Source organism: Lissotriton vulgaris, chromosome 1_1, assembly GCF_964263255.1.
Source record: "Lissotriton vulgaris chromosome 1_1, aLisVul1.2, whole genome shotgun sequence".
Taxonomy (NCBI): Eukaryota; Metazoa; Chordata; class Amphibia; order Caudata; family Salamandridae; genus Lissotriton; species Lissotriton vulgaris.
The window spans coordinates 83,032,233-83,041,860 of NC_141685.1; the positions used below are offsets into that span (position 1 = coordinate 83,032,233).

The 9,628-nt window shown below is 41.7% G+C and overlaps 1 pseudogene; it reads right to left on the minus strand.

Annotated features, from left to right (window-relative positions):
- Positions 1-319: 319 nt before the first annotated feature.
- Positions 320-9,417, minus strand: LOC147737445 (E3 ubiquitin-protein ligase Mdm2 pseudogene; annotated as a pseudogene).
- Between the last annotated feature and the right edge of the window lie 211 nt (positions 9,418-9,628).

Sequence of the window (9,628 nt, forward strand, 5' to 3'; positions counted from 1 at the left end):
CACTGTCCACTTACCACAATTGCTCCTAAACTTTTTGTCCCCCAGTGTCCACCCAAAAGAAGACTAAACCCAATGAGTGATATGCGGGTGAAAATAGGAGACTCTTGGTTCTGGCACCAGCCCACAATCACACTGTATTTTGAACTGACATAAATGGTATGTCACGACTTGCCATTCACCCTTCAGCTTTGACAACACCTTAGCATTTTTCTTCAGAGGGCCTACATTTTGTATCATGCTGGTACACCTAAATGTGTAGCGTTTTAATTGGACATGGGTGATCTCAGTCATGGTACACAGTTAATATAAGGTCTTGTCACTAACTGAAGTCAGTCAATACAATCATTTGTGTGGGCTGTCTGCAGAGCGGACAGGGTTTATCCCGTCTTTTGAGCTTCTTAGCACATGTAAAGCAAGCCATTAGATGTCCTGTCCTTCCATGAACAATGCAGCCATTTTTAGGCCTAGTCTGGCGAATGCCACAAGGTTCCAGGCTGGTAAGAGGAAGAGTAGATTCCATTACACCTCCTTTGACGTGTGTTTCTTCTCCCTTCATTTCTGTGGGACCCTCCTGACTGTTGCTCATGATTCTACCAGATGTGGATGGCTGAGAGTAATCCTCTGTTTCTTGGGACTGGGATGCTTCTGCCCCTATGTCATCATCTTCACTAGAATCTTTTGATTCAACCAACTTGACTTTCTTACAGTCAGGAACATCAAAGCCCAATTCTTCATCTAGTTCTGCCAATCGTTTTACGTTTTGCGTCTTTACTTTGGAGTTCTTCTCATCGGGAAGCCAATCCTTGCGAAGTTCCCAACACCGATGACACTGTCGAGGAATTGGAGGGTTCATTTCCTCACACTTTGTGCATTTCCAATAATCCTGAAGTACAATAAGAGAGAAAGTTCATTACAATGCAGATTTATCAGTGTTTTTTTTCAGAATTCTTCTTTCTAGGTGTTGTTCTGTTAGGGTCTCAAATCCAGATTGATTCACTATTAGTCATATTAGGAGCTAAGCGTGTACATCGCATCGCTATCCTGCCCACAAAACGTGCATAATAAACTCCAAGGAGCCAGATAGATGCTCCTCCGCAAGAAAGCCATTTTCTGATTCGCAGCCATTCTGTGAACGATGGCGGCAAAAGGAATCTCTTACTAGAAAGATTCATAAAAATACAAAATAAAGTTCTGCTATTCCTGTAACCGTTGTTTGCCATATTGAGCACATTGACAATAATGCGACCATTCTCAATAATATTGATTGGTAGGTGTTCTTACGACCAGCTACGGTGGCCTAAAAGTTCTGAATAACAATTGTTATCTCACTATGCAGAACCCAACTGCTCTTGGCATATTGACTGGGTCTGAAGGCAAAACAGAGTCAGGAATAATCTCACAGGTTCCAGACACATCACCTTTCAAATGAAGGCATCTGAATCCCTTCAAAGGGCCTGTTTTAGGGGTAATTAGGTTTGGGAATGGTCTAAACACCAGTGGGCATTTAGCCAACCGCTAATGTCTGAGCCATTGATTCTAAGGGAAGTGAAGCTGTGGCCTACTGTCTGCGTTTGAAGACAGGGGAGAGGGACTGCCGAGTGGTGCATAACAAAAAGATCAGATTCCACTGCAAAGGGCACGCATTCCATCCCAAGCTCTGCATATTCACAGATGGGCATGCGGCAAAGAGTCCGCAGCGCTCCCTCATCTTGTGAGAGATATCTGAAAGTCCAAACGTAGTGAATTCATCAGGTGAACATCTTTTGTAAGTAAATGAAGGCGTTTTGTTATTCTAATTTAGCAAGAATTGAGTGAAGATCTGGAAGCCTCCCCTCTGGTTTGCTCTCCACTGTCTTTATAGAATTACTCACACAAGTGAACCCCCAATGACACTACTGGGAATATGGTCACTTAAGATGACAAAGCTACTTTGTGGTGACAAAAGCAAAGCTAGCCGAGGCAGAATTGTTACTGTTAAACAGAAAACAAGTCTGATTTTCTTGCTTCTCAGTTGCCATGAGAAACAAGACACCCTACTTGATAGAATATAACATAGGAGGTTGGTAAAGTAGAATTGCTTCAAAGGAAAGGGCATTATCTTGCTCTGCAGCCAGACAAAAAGCCTACTAGTCCACAGATTGAGTGGCTGACAAAAATGTAAATATGCCACTCCAATGACCAACAACCCTAGAAACCCTACACCAGGGACACAAGGCACCTCAAGAATCATGCCAAGTGTTGCAAGAATTTCAGTTGCAAAACCGGACATAGGCGAGCACTCCTTAAATGAATAAGAAATGGTTACTTGCATGTAGTCTTGGTTCTGCATTGAACCAAAGTTCATTAGAGTCATAAATGTTAGAATAAATCACGCCGGATGTGGGGACCCAGGAAATTTTCAAATCAAAATAACACACATTTATTTATTCCCATGTATCGGTGGAAAGGGTGAAAAATGCAAAGGTCCAAATGTAAAACACCCTCCAAATGTTAATCAAAGGCAAGATAATACAAAAGATCACATTTCCACAAGCATATTGCATCACCTGTAATACAAACTGCATTGTACATGACAAAGTAATGAGGGAAAGTGCAGCCTGATAGGTTTACATTAGTGGAGTTAAAAAACAAAAACAAACTCCCCAACCTGGTAAGGCTGCGAGAGCTTCCACTACGCATGACGGAAGATGCATTTCTTTCTAGAGCAAATAGGGTGGCAAATAAAAATATTTCAGAGGCTTTTATTTGAAATGTACAAGAAAAGAGGCCAGAGAGCAGGGAATATCGTTTATGATTTCAGTGAAGATTCCTGCGATGCAGAAGCAAGACTACAAAAATGTTAATGATTTTAGTTGCATCATAGGATCTCCAATGATGGTCATAAACATTAACATAGTGTACCAAGCCAGAAAGTGTCATAGTCCTAACCTCTTCGGTGCGATGACGGCTTTCGGTCGTCATCAGTTACGGTGGGCGTGTGCTGATGACGGCCGGAAGCCATCATGACCACGCGCGCGATCGGAATGTGCCGCACAGGCGCAGAATTCCGGCCGCAGCCAGGGGGTTAACCAATGGTTCCTCACAGCAGCTTGACGGACATTAATGAGCTTTTGTACTGGAACTAAGACCATAATGTTTCGTGAAAGTATAGATTTATTTCTAAGCCACTGCACTACATATATCTGATTATATATCGGCGATTGTGACCACATTTAAATAAGTCTTGGGGAGACATGTATGTGGGCTTGGCTTTCTCTAGAAACTCCCCTCTCACCTGGCGAGGGCAAAGAACGCTCAGCCAGAGGACTGGTGTCAAAACAAAAGTGAAACGCTGGTGTCTGATGAATATGAACCTCTGATACTACCTTCAGGAGAAAAGGATGAATTCTTATCACAACCCAATGTGCGTGAAAAATGTAAAAGGCTCAATAAGTGAGTGGGCTTGAATTTCACTAACCCGGAGAGCAGGGGTTATTGCTATTAGAAAGGGGGTCTTCCAGGGAAAAGAAGACTTTTTCAGGCCTTCAAATAAAGTATCGGATACTGGGAATTTTGAAAAAAGATGCTAGATTTGGCCTTTTCCTGTGAGATGCACTTTCATGGAAAGGAGTCACACATTTGACAGAGCAAGAAGTAAACAGCACCCTCCTGGCTGGTGATCAGATGGTAGGCTTTCTGTTGTCACCATCAACAAAATCCTGTTCCATTTGAAGGAATAGTAGACAATAGTCAATAGACTGAGTAATATTCAGATGTTTGTCATGTCTGATCTCAGGAGTGGCATCACTCAAGCTGTGATTTGGGTAATGGCTTTGGTTTGCATAGCAGTCTCTTGTGTGGCTTGACAGACCTCTGCAACAGATCTGGATATTACCACCGCCTCTGCCAATCTCCAGCAATTATAACCATTGTTGCTTGGCAATCACAGAGCTCATCAAAAGGACATTGCCCAACGAACATTGGTTCTTTAACACAGGACACGTCTTATTATTTTTTCTTTTGAGATATGAAGATGAGATCCACCATTAAATAGCACAGTTTCAACGAAGAATGACATGTCCCAATCGTGATCTTCTTAAAATCAGATTAGGAAATACTCTTGTTGAATTAGGATTCCTCGACAAGATACCGCCTTCACGGAAAGACTACTGGGACAAGACCCGCAACTGTATGCTTTGCAACTCCAGTCTGTATTTTGTGCGTCTTGGCAGAACATGGTCGTTGTGTTGTCCTTTTGAATAAGAATTCAGGCTTGTCGTCAGACGATTGGAAAGCCGTATAGATTAGATGGACTGTCATGAACCCAGGTGAACTGATTTAAGGGGAGCTCTTCCTCCCCAACCACAGCCCTGCATTAACTAAGCTTCCAATCCTGAAAGACAAACATCTGGCACAATAGTTGTGTCTGATGTTCCACTGGAAAGGGACTGGTTGAAGTAGATTTGCTCACCATGATAGATATTGCCTTGTGTCCATTGGCATGCACAGTGTTTCATCTCAATAGCTATCTTTTGAGACCACGGACCTAGACACTACAAGAAAGGTTTTATATATATATATATATATATATATTCTCACAATAGGAATAAAGGAAATGAAAAATGTCATGGATCCTAAAACGGAGTACATTTCCCTGGCTTTGGGGTTGAGAGCCTTCAGAATACGATGAAAGGTCTCCCACTTTGATAAAAGGCTTTCCTGCAAAGGGAATTGTTTCATTGCATTGTGTCTAGCGCCGTTTCCAGTTAAGAAAGTACCTGAACAGGGGATGCTATGGACTTGTCTGGGAGTCATCCAGCGAGTTATTTAAGTTAGATGGCCATTTTACCAAAACATCATGAAAAGTTGTAATACCATCAACTGGAGATCAACTTGATAGCAAACCTGGCAGAAAAGGGGCCGGCAGGATGGGGTGGTCAGGGGGTGTCTGTGAAGAACCCGCGTCCAAGGAGCAAGAAGATGAAGAGGATGATGGTGACCTGCTTCTTTTATGGTTCCTGGGTGTGTTTGGAGACTCTGAACTACTGATTGGAGATTGAGATGTCTTGTGATGGGAAATGCCACCGGGATACCTTCTAGGAGTCAAAGCTAACTTCCTAAATAAAGATGTTGATGTCTGCTTTAATACCATACTTGGTGGAGGCAGGGGATTCATGGGCTGCAGAGGAGCTTGTGAAGGCTCTTCTGCCAGAATGACAAATCTTGGGGTTCCCAACAACTGTGGAGTTGACTTGGCAGTTAGCGGCAACCTCAGACTCCTGTTTGGGGAAAACTCTGCTTCCAGTGCAAAGGTTAAAGGATTTGGGGTCGATTTGAGAGTAGTCAACTTGTGTTTCAATGGCACAGATGAATGATGGATCGACATCAAGCAGAGAATCCGCTTGAGGGAGATGCTGGTGTGCACCTCAAGTTCTTGGACTGTGAAGACGTACTGCTTCAGCTGGTTCTCGACGAAGAGCAGGTTGGGGACGACATCTTCAATAGCAAGTGCGAACTACGTTGACAGGTTTCCTGCTAGATGTTCACAACATTGAGTGAAAAACAAACAGCTTGAATTTTGACAGGAATTTATCATAACCAGGTGTGAGCACACCTAAAGTGTTCCTGGCTTCCACTCCCAAAAGCTGGAAAAAAGGGCTGGCAATGAGGTCACTTCCGGTGCAAGGCGTCATGGATAGTGGAAGCCCCTGAAGTCTTAGAAAGTTCCTGGAGCCTTAATGGGCATGGTGCTTAAGCCTATCAGGATGCAGTTTTGCTCGTTAGTTAGCCACGCACTCTGCAATTTGTACCATAGGCGCTGCAGTGCAGTTTTGAAAATGGGATTGTTTGTAGTATTGCAGTATAACATTTTGAGGGTGCTAAACTTTTAGATGTGTTGGATTCTTCACTCTTTCTACTAATATATGGAATTAAATGTTCTATATAGCTATATCAGATGGAAATATACACACATACATATATACACAGAAATAGATTTATTTAATGAAAAAACAATTCTAAGATGAGCTTTGTTTTTTGCTGAAAAGCGACAAATCCCTGAAATTCCCCAGTTATGGTTACCAACATACACCGCGAGCAAGAACTAGCACCATGTCCAAAATGCCGATCTGTACATAGCATTGGAAGATGGGTAATCAAGCACAGCTTAACCATTGGGTTGTGCTAATAAGTGTGTTGGGAACAGTGGTCACCATAACTGGTAAATTTCAGAGATGTGTTGTGTTGGAGCCAGAACTGATGAGCTGGGCCCTGCCCTCAACCACCATAGTCTGCCAACCCTGGAGTTGCCCGCCAGACTTGGCTGCCGTCCAGAGCATGCGCTCAACCTGGCACGGGCAGCGGGGCTTAGCCGCAGGGCATGGTTGGTCCCTGTGACCAAACTCACCATTGACAGCCAGCACGCGTTCATCTATGAAGATTCTACGATGCAGAAAAGTTTATTGGTGTTGTTAATTATTATGGGTATGTGTGTCTAGAAGACAAGCAACCAATAACTCTAAAACATAAGATACTGTAATACCCTAACATGTTCATTTTACATCCTTGACCAGTCAGTCTTTATGTCTAAAGCAGTCTTTTAAAGTACACTTGTACAACTGCAGAAACGAGAGAGAACAGAGCAAAGGTTTTCATTGTATCCTGTTTATCTAAAAACATTGCTGCGTCTGAATTAGATTTTTACATACAAGTACCTCACCGAAAGGTACATCATTTTAAAACAGACTGAGAACAGTGAATCTCACTTGAGTTGAGCAAGAACAATACTAAATATTTCTCTTTTTAAAAAAACAAAAAAAAAACTTGCACACTTTAGAAAGAAATGAACTTACTGCCTCAGAAATGGCTGGGTCTGCATCAAATGAGTCTGTATCGGTGTCTTCAGCTTTGAATATGGTCACTTGATATACCTTTGGAAAAAACAAATCTAAAAATGTAAATTAATTTTCACAATGGAGCATATAAAAAGCAAACAGTGGCTTAGCTAGTTCAGGAAGTTCATTTAGTACATCAGTAAATGGCACTTTGCCCATAATCCAGTAAGTAAGGAAGAGTTACTTACCAGTTACACAGGTTTTCAATTAATACAGACTTTCACCATCTACCTGTATGCTTCTAGAATACTAAACAAATAAGTGTGGGTGTGTTGCGTGTGAAATAAAGAAATGTTTTTCAGTAATGTAATATAAAAACTATTATACACACTATTATACATAAATGCCTGTATCCCATTAAAATTGGGATCTAAAGCTACACAAACCAACACTATTGTCAAAATCCTTTGATATCCCTCTTTTTTTTTAACCAACATAAAAATGAAAGTTAATCACATGATATACTGCATTATAGATGATAAACTAAACTGCCACTTTAATGAACCAAGGACCTCAACTATCCCAAAATGCAGCATTGAAGCAGTTGGTCAATCAGTTAATGTTGATGACCTATTGAAGTATGTAGAATCTAATGCCCACATGCATCAAGCACTTTTGCATTCGCAAACGGTGCGATTTCTTAAAATCGGCCGTTTGCGAATGCAAAAGTGCTTTTTCAGATGCATCATCATTTCTGAATGGAATTCGCTGATTTTGCGACTTTCCAGAATGCGAATGCATTTAAGGAATCGCAAATTTGCGATTCCTTAAATGCAATGCATCATTCAGAAATGAAATTGCGAGAACAAGGTTTGGAAGTGCAAATTACCACGAGGTTGACCCTCGTGGTAAATTGGGAAAAAATTTTAAAATGTACTAATTTACATTTTAAACGATGTCATGTTACAGACACACATGTCCTTAGGACATGTGTGTGTGAAACATCCATTTCAAATTACATTTCGGGGGTGCAGGGGGGGGTCCTTTGGACCCCCCCCTGCACCCATGAAATTTTCTAAGTGCCATTCGCAATTTCCATTGATTCCTATGGGCCTTTTGGCCCATAGGAATCAATGGGAATTGCGAATTCGCAATTTTGAAGTCACAAAATATTTGCGAGTCGGTAAAAATTGCGAATTTTACCGAATCGGAAATATTTTGCACTTCCCATGATGCATCCCGTTTTGCGAATCCATATTTGCGATTCGGTAAAATTCGCAAATTTGGAAACGCAAAACGGGAGTTTGATGCATGTGGGCACTAAACCAGAAACCTTCCTTATTTCTGTAATGTCTATTGGGCAAACAGAAAATGGATATTATATATGTATAGAATTCGAATTACAAAATAACCTTTCATTCTCATTAACATTCATAAATATTTTTAAGAATACCAAGCCCATCTGGATAAGAAGCAAGGTAATAGAAAAGGATACAGAATTAATTAAATAGGTTCTGCAGAGAGGCTAATCTAATTCGGAGTAAGTTTTGGAATAGGGGGTAAAGGGCCTGGAACCATAACAATCCATACAAAAGTGGCTGAAAACATTTGGTCTGAAATGCACTCGGATTCTACATTCATAGCGTGATCTGGTTGACCAAAGCTCACTACGTTAAGTTAGAGACATTATCATTAAGACAAAAGTCGCCCCGGCCGCTTTCGGTGGCTGGTAGAGTAGCCATTGCTAAAATGGTGATGTTGCCACGATTACTTTAATATTTTACAAACTTACTGAATGTGATCCCAACGCAGGTGTTCAAACTACTAGATACCTTATTAATAGAGTTGATCGGATTGTCCAAACTGCAGTTAGCCACTAAACATGGACGGCTAAGTGCTCCAGATTTCAGATCATATTGTTATGCGGGGCAGCTCCAGTGGATGGCATATTGGATTATAGGGCGCAAGTTACAAGAAATAGAAATGTCCAGGAATGACTGGAACAGGGGTAATTTGCACGTGCTTCTCTTGCCCAATAGCAAAATGACACCCACTACACCTCCATTATTGAGAGTGGCACTCCTCTATTGGAGAAGGGCACTGTCCTAGACCAGGAAACAGACTCCATACGCATCCAAAATCCCACTGGTTGGCATACGAATGCCGACAGGTATAATAACAGTACGGCAGATATCTGCGTGGGTGGTAGAGGGAGTGGACACTGTTGGTATGCTCTTTGCAGATCGCATCCTAATGACTCATGACACCTTTGTGGGCGAAAGGGGTACCAAATACGCGGTTTATATTACATGCAAACATTGTACGATATATTAGATCCACCTGAGCCCCCACTGTTGATGAGCCCTCGACACATACAATATTTAATGGGAAATGGCAGTCATCTTACTAGATGGCTATGTAATGGTATTCGGTCACAGACCCTCAGAGATAAATGGAACACGGATTTAGATAGGGAACTTCCGGATAAGGAATGGGCTTCTATTTTAGAATAGCCACGGAAGGTATCGAGAAACGCAAAGTTTAAATGTATCCAACTGATGATAGTACACAGAGCGTGTTTTACCCCGCGTAGATTACACGCCATGTTCCCGAACAAGTCAGATGTATGTCCAAGGTGTACTGAAACTAATGCTGACTTATTACATATGATACGGCCCTGCGAGAGACTGAAGCATCACTGGAATGAAGTACACAAAATATTGCCGGTGACCCCAGGGCGAAGAGGTGTATTAATGGAATCTCCATACTGGGATTAGGGCTCAAAGACAAAAGTGGAAATCCTACATATCGATTTA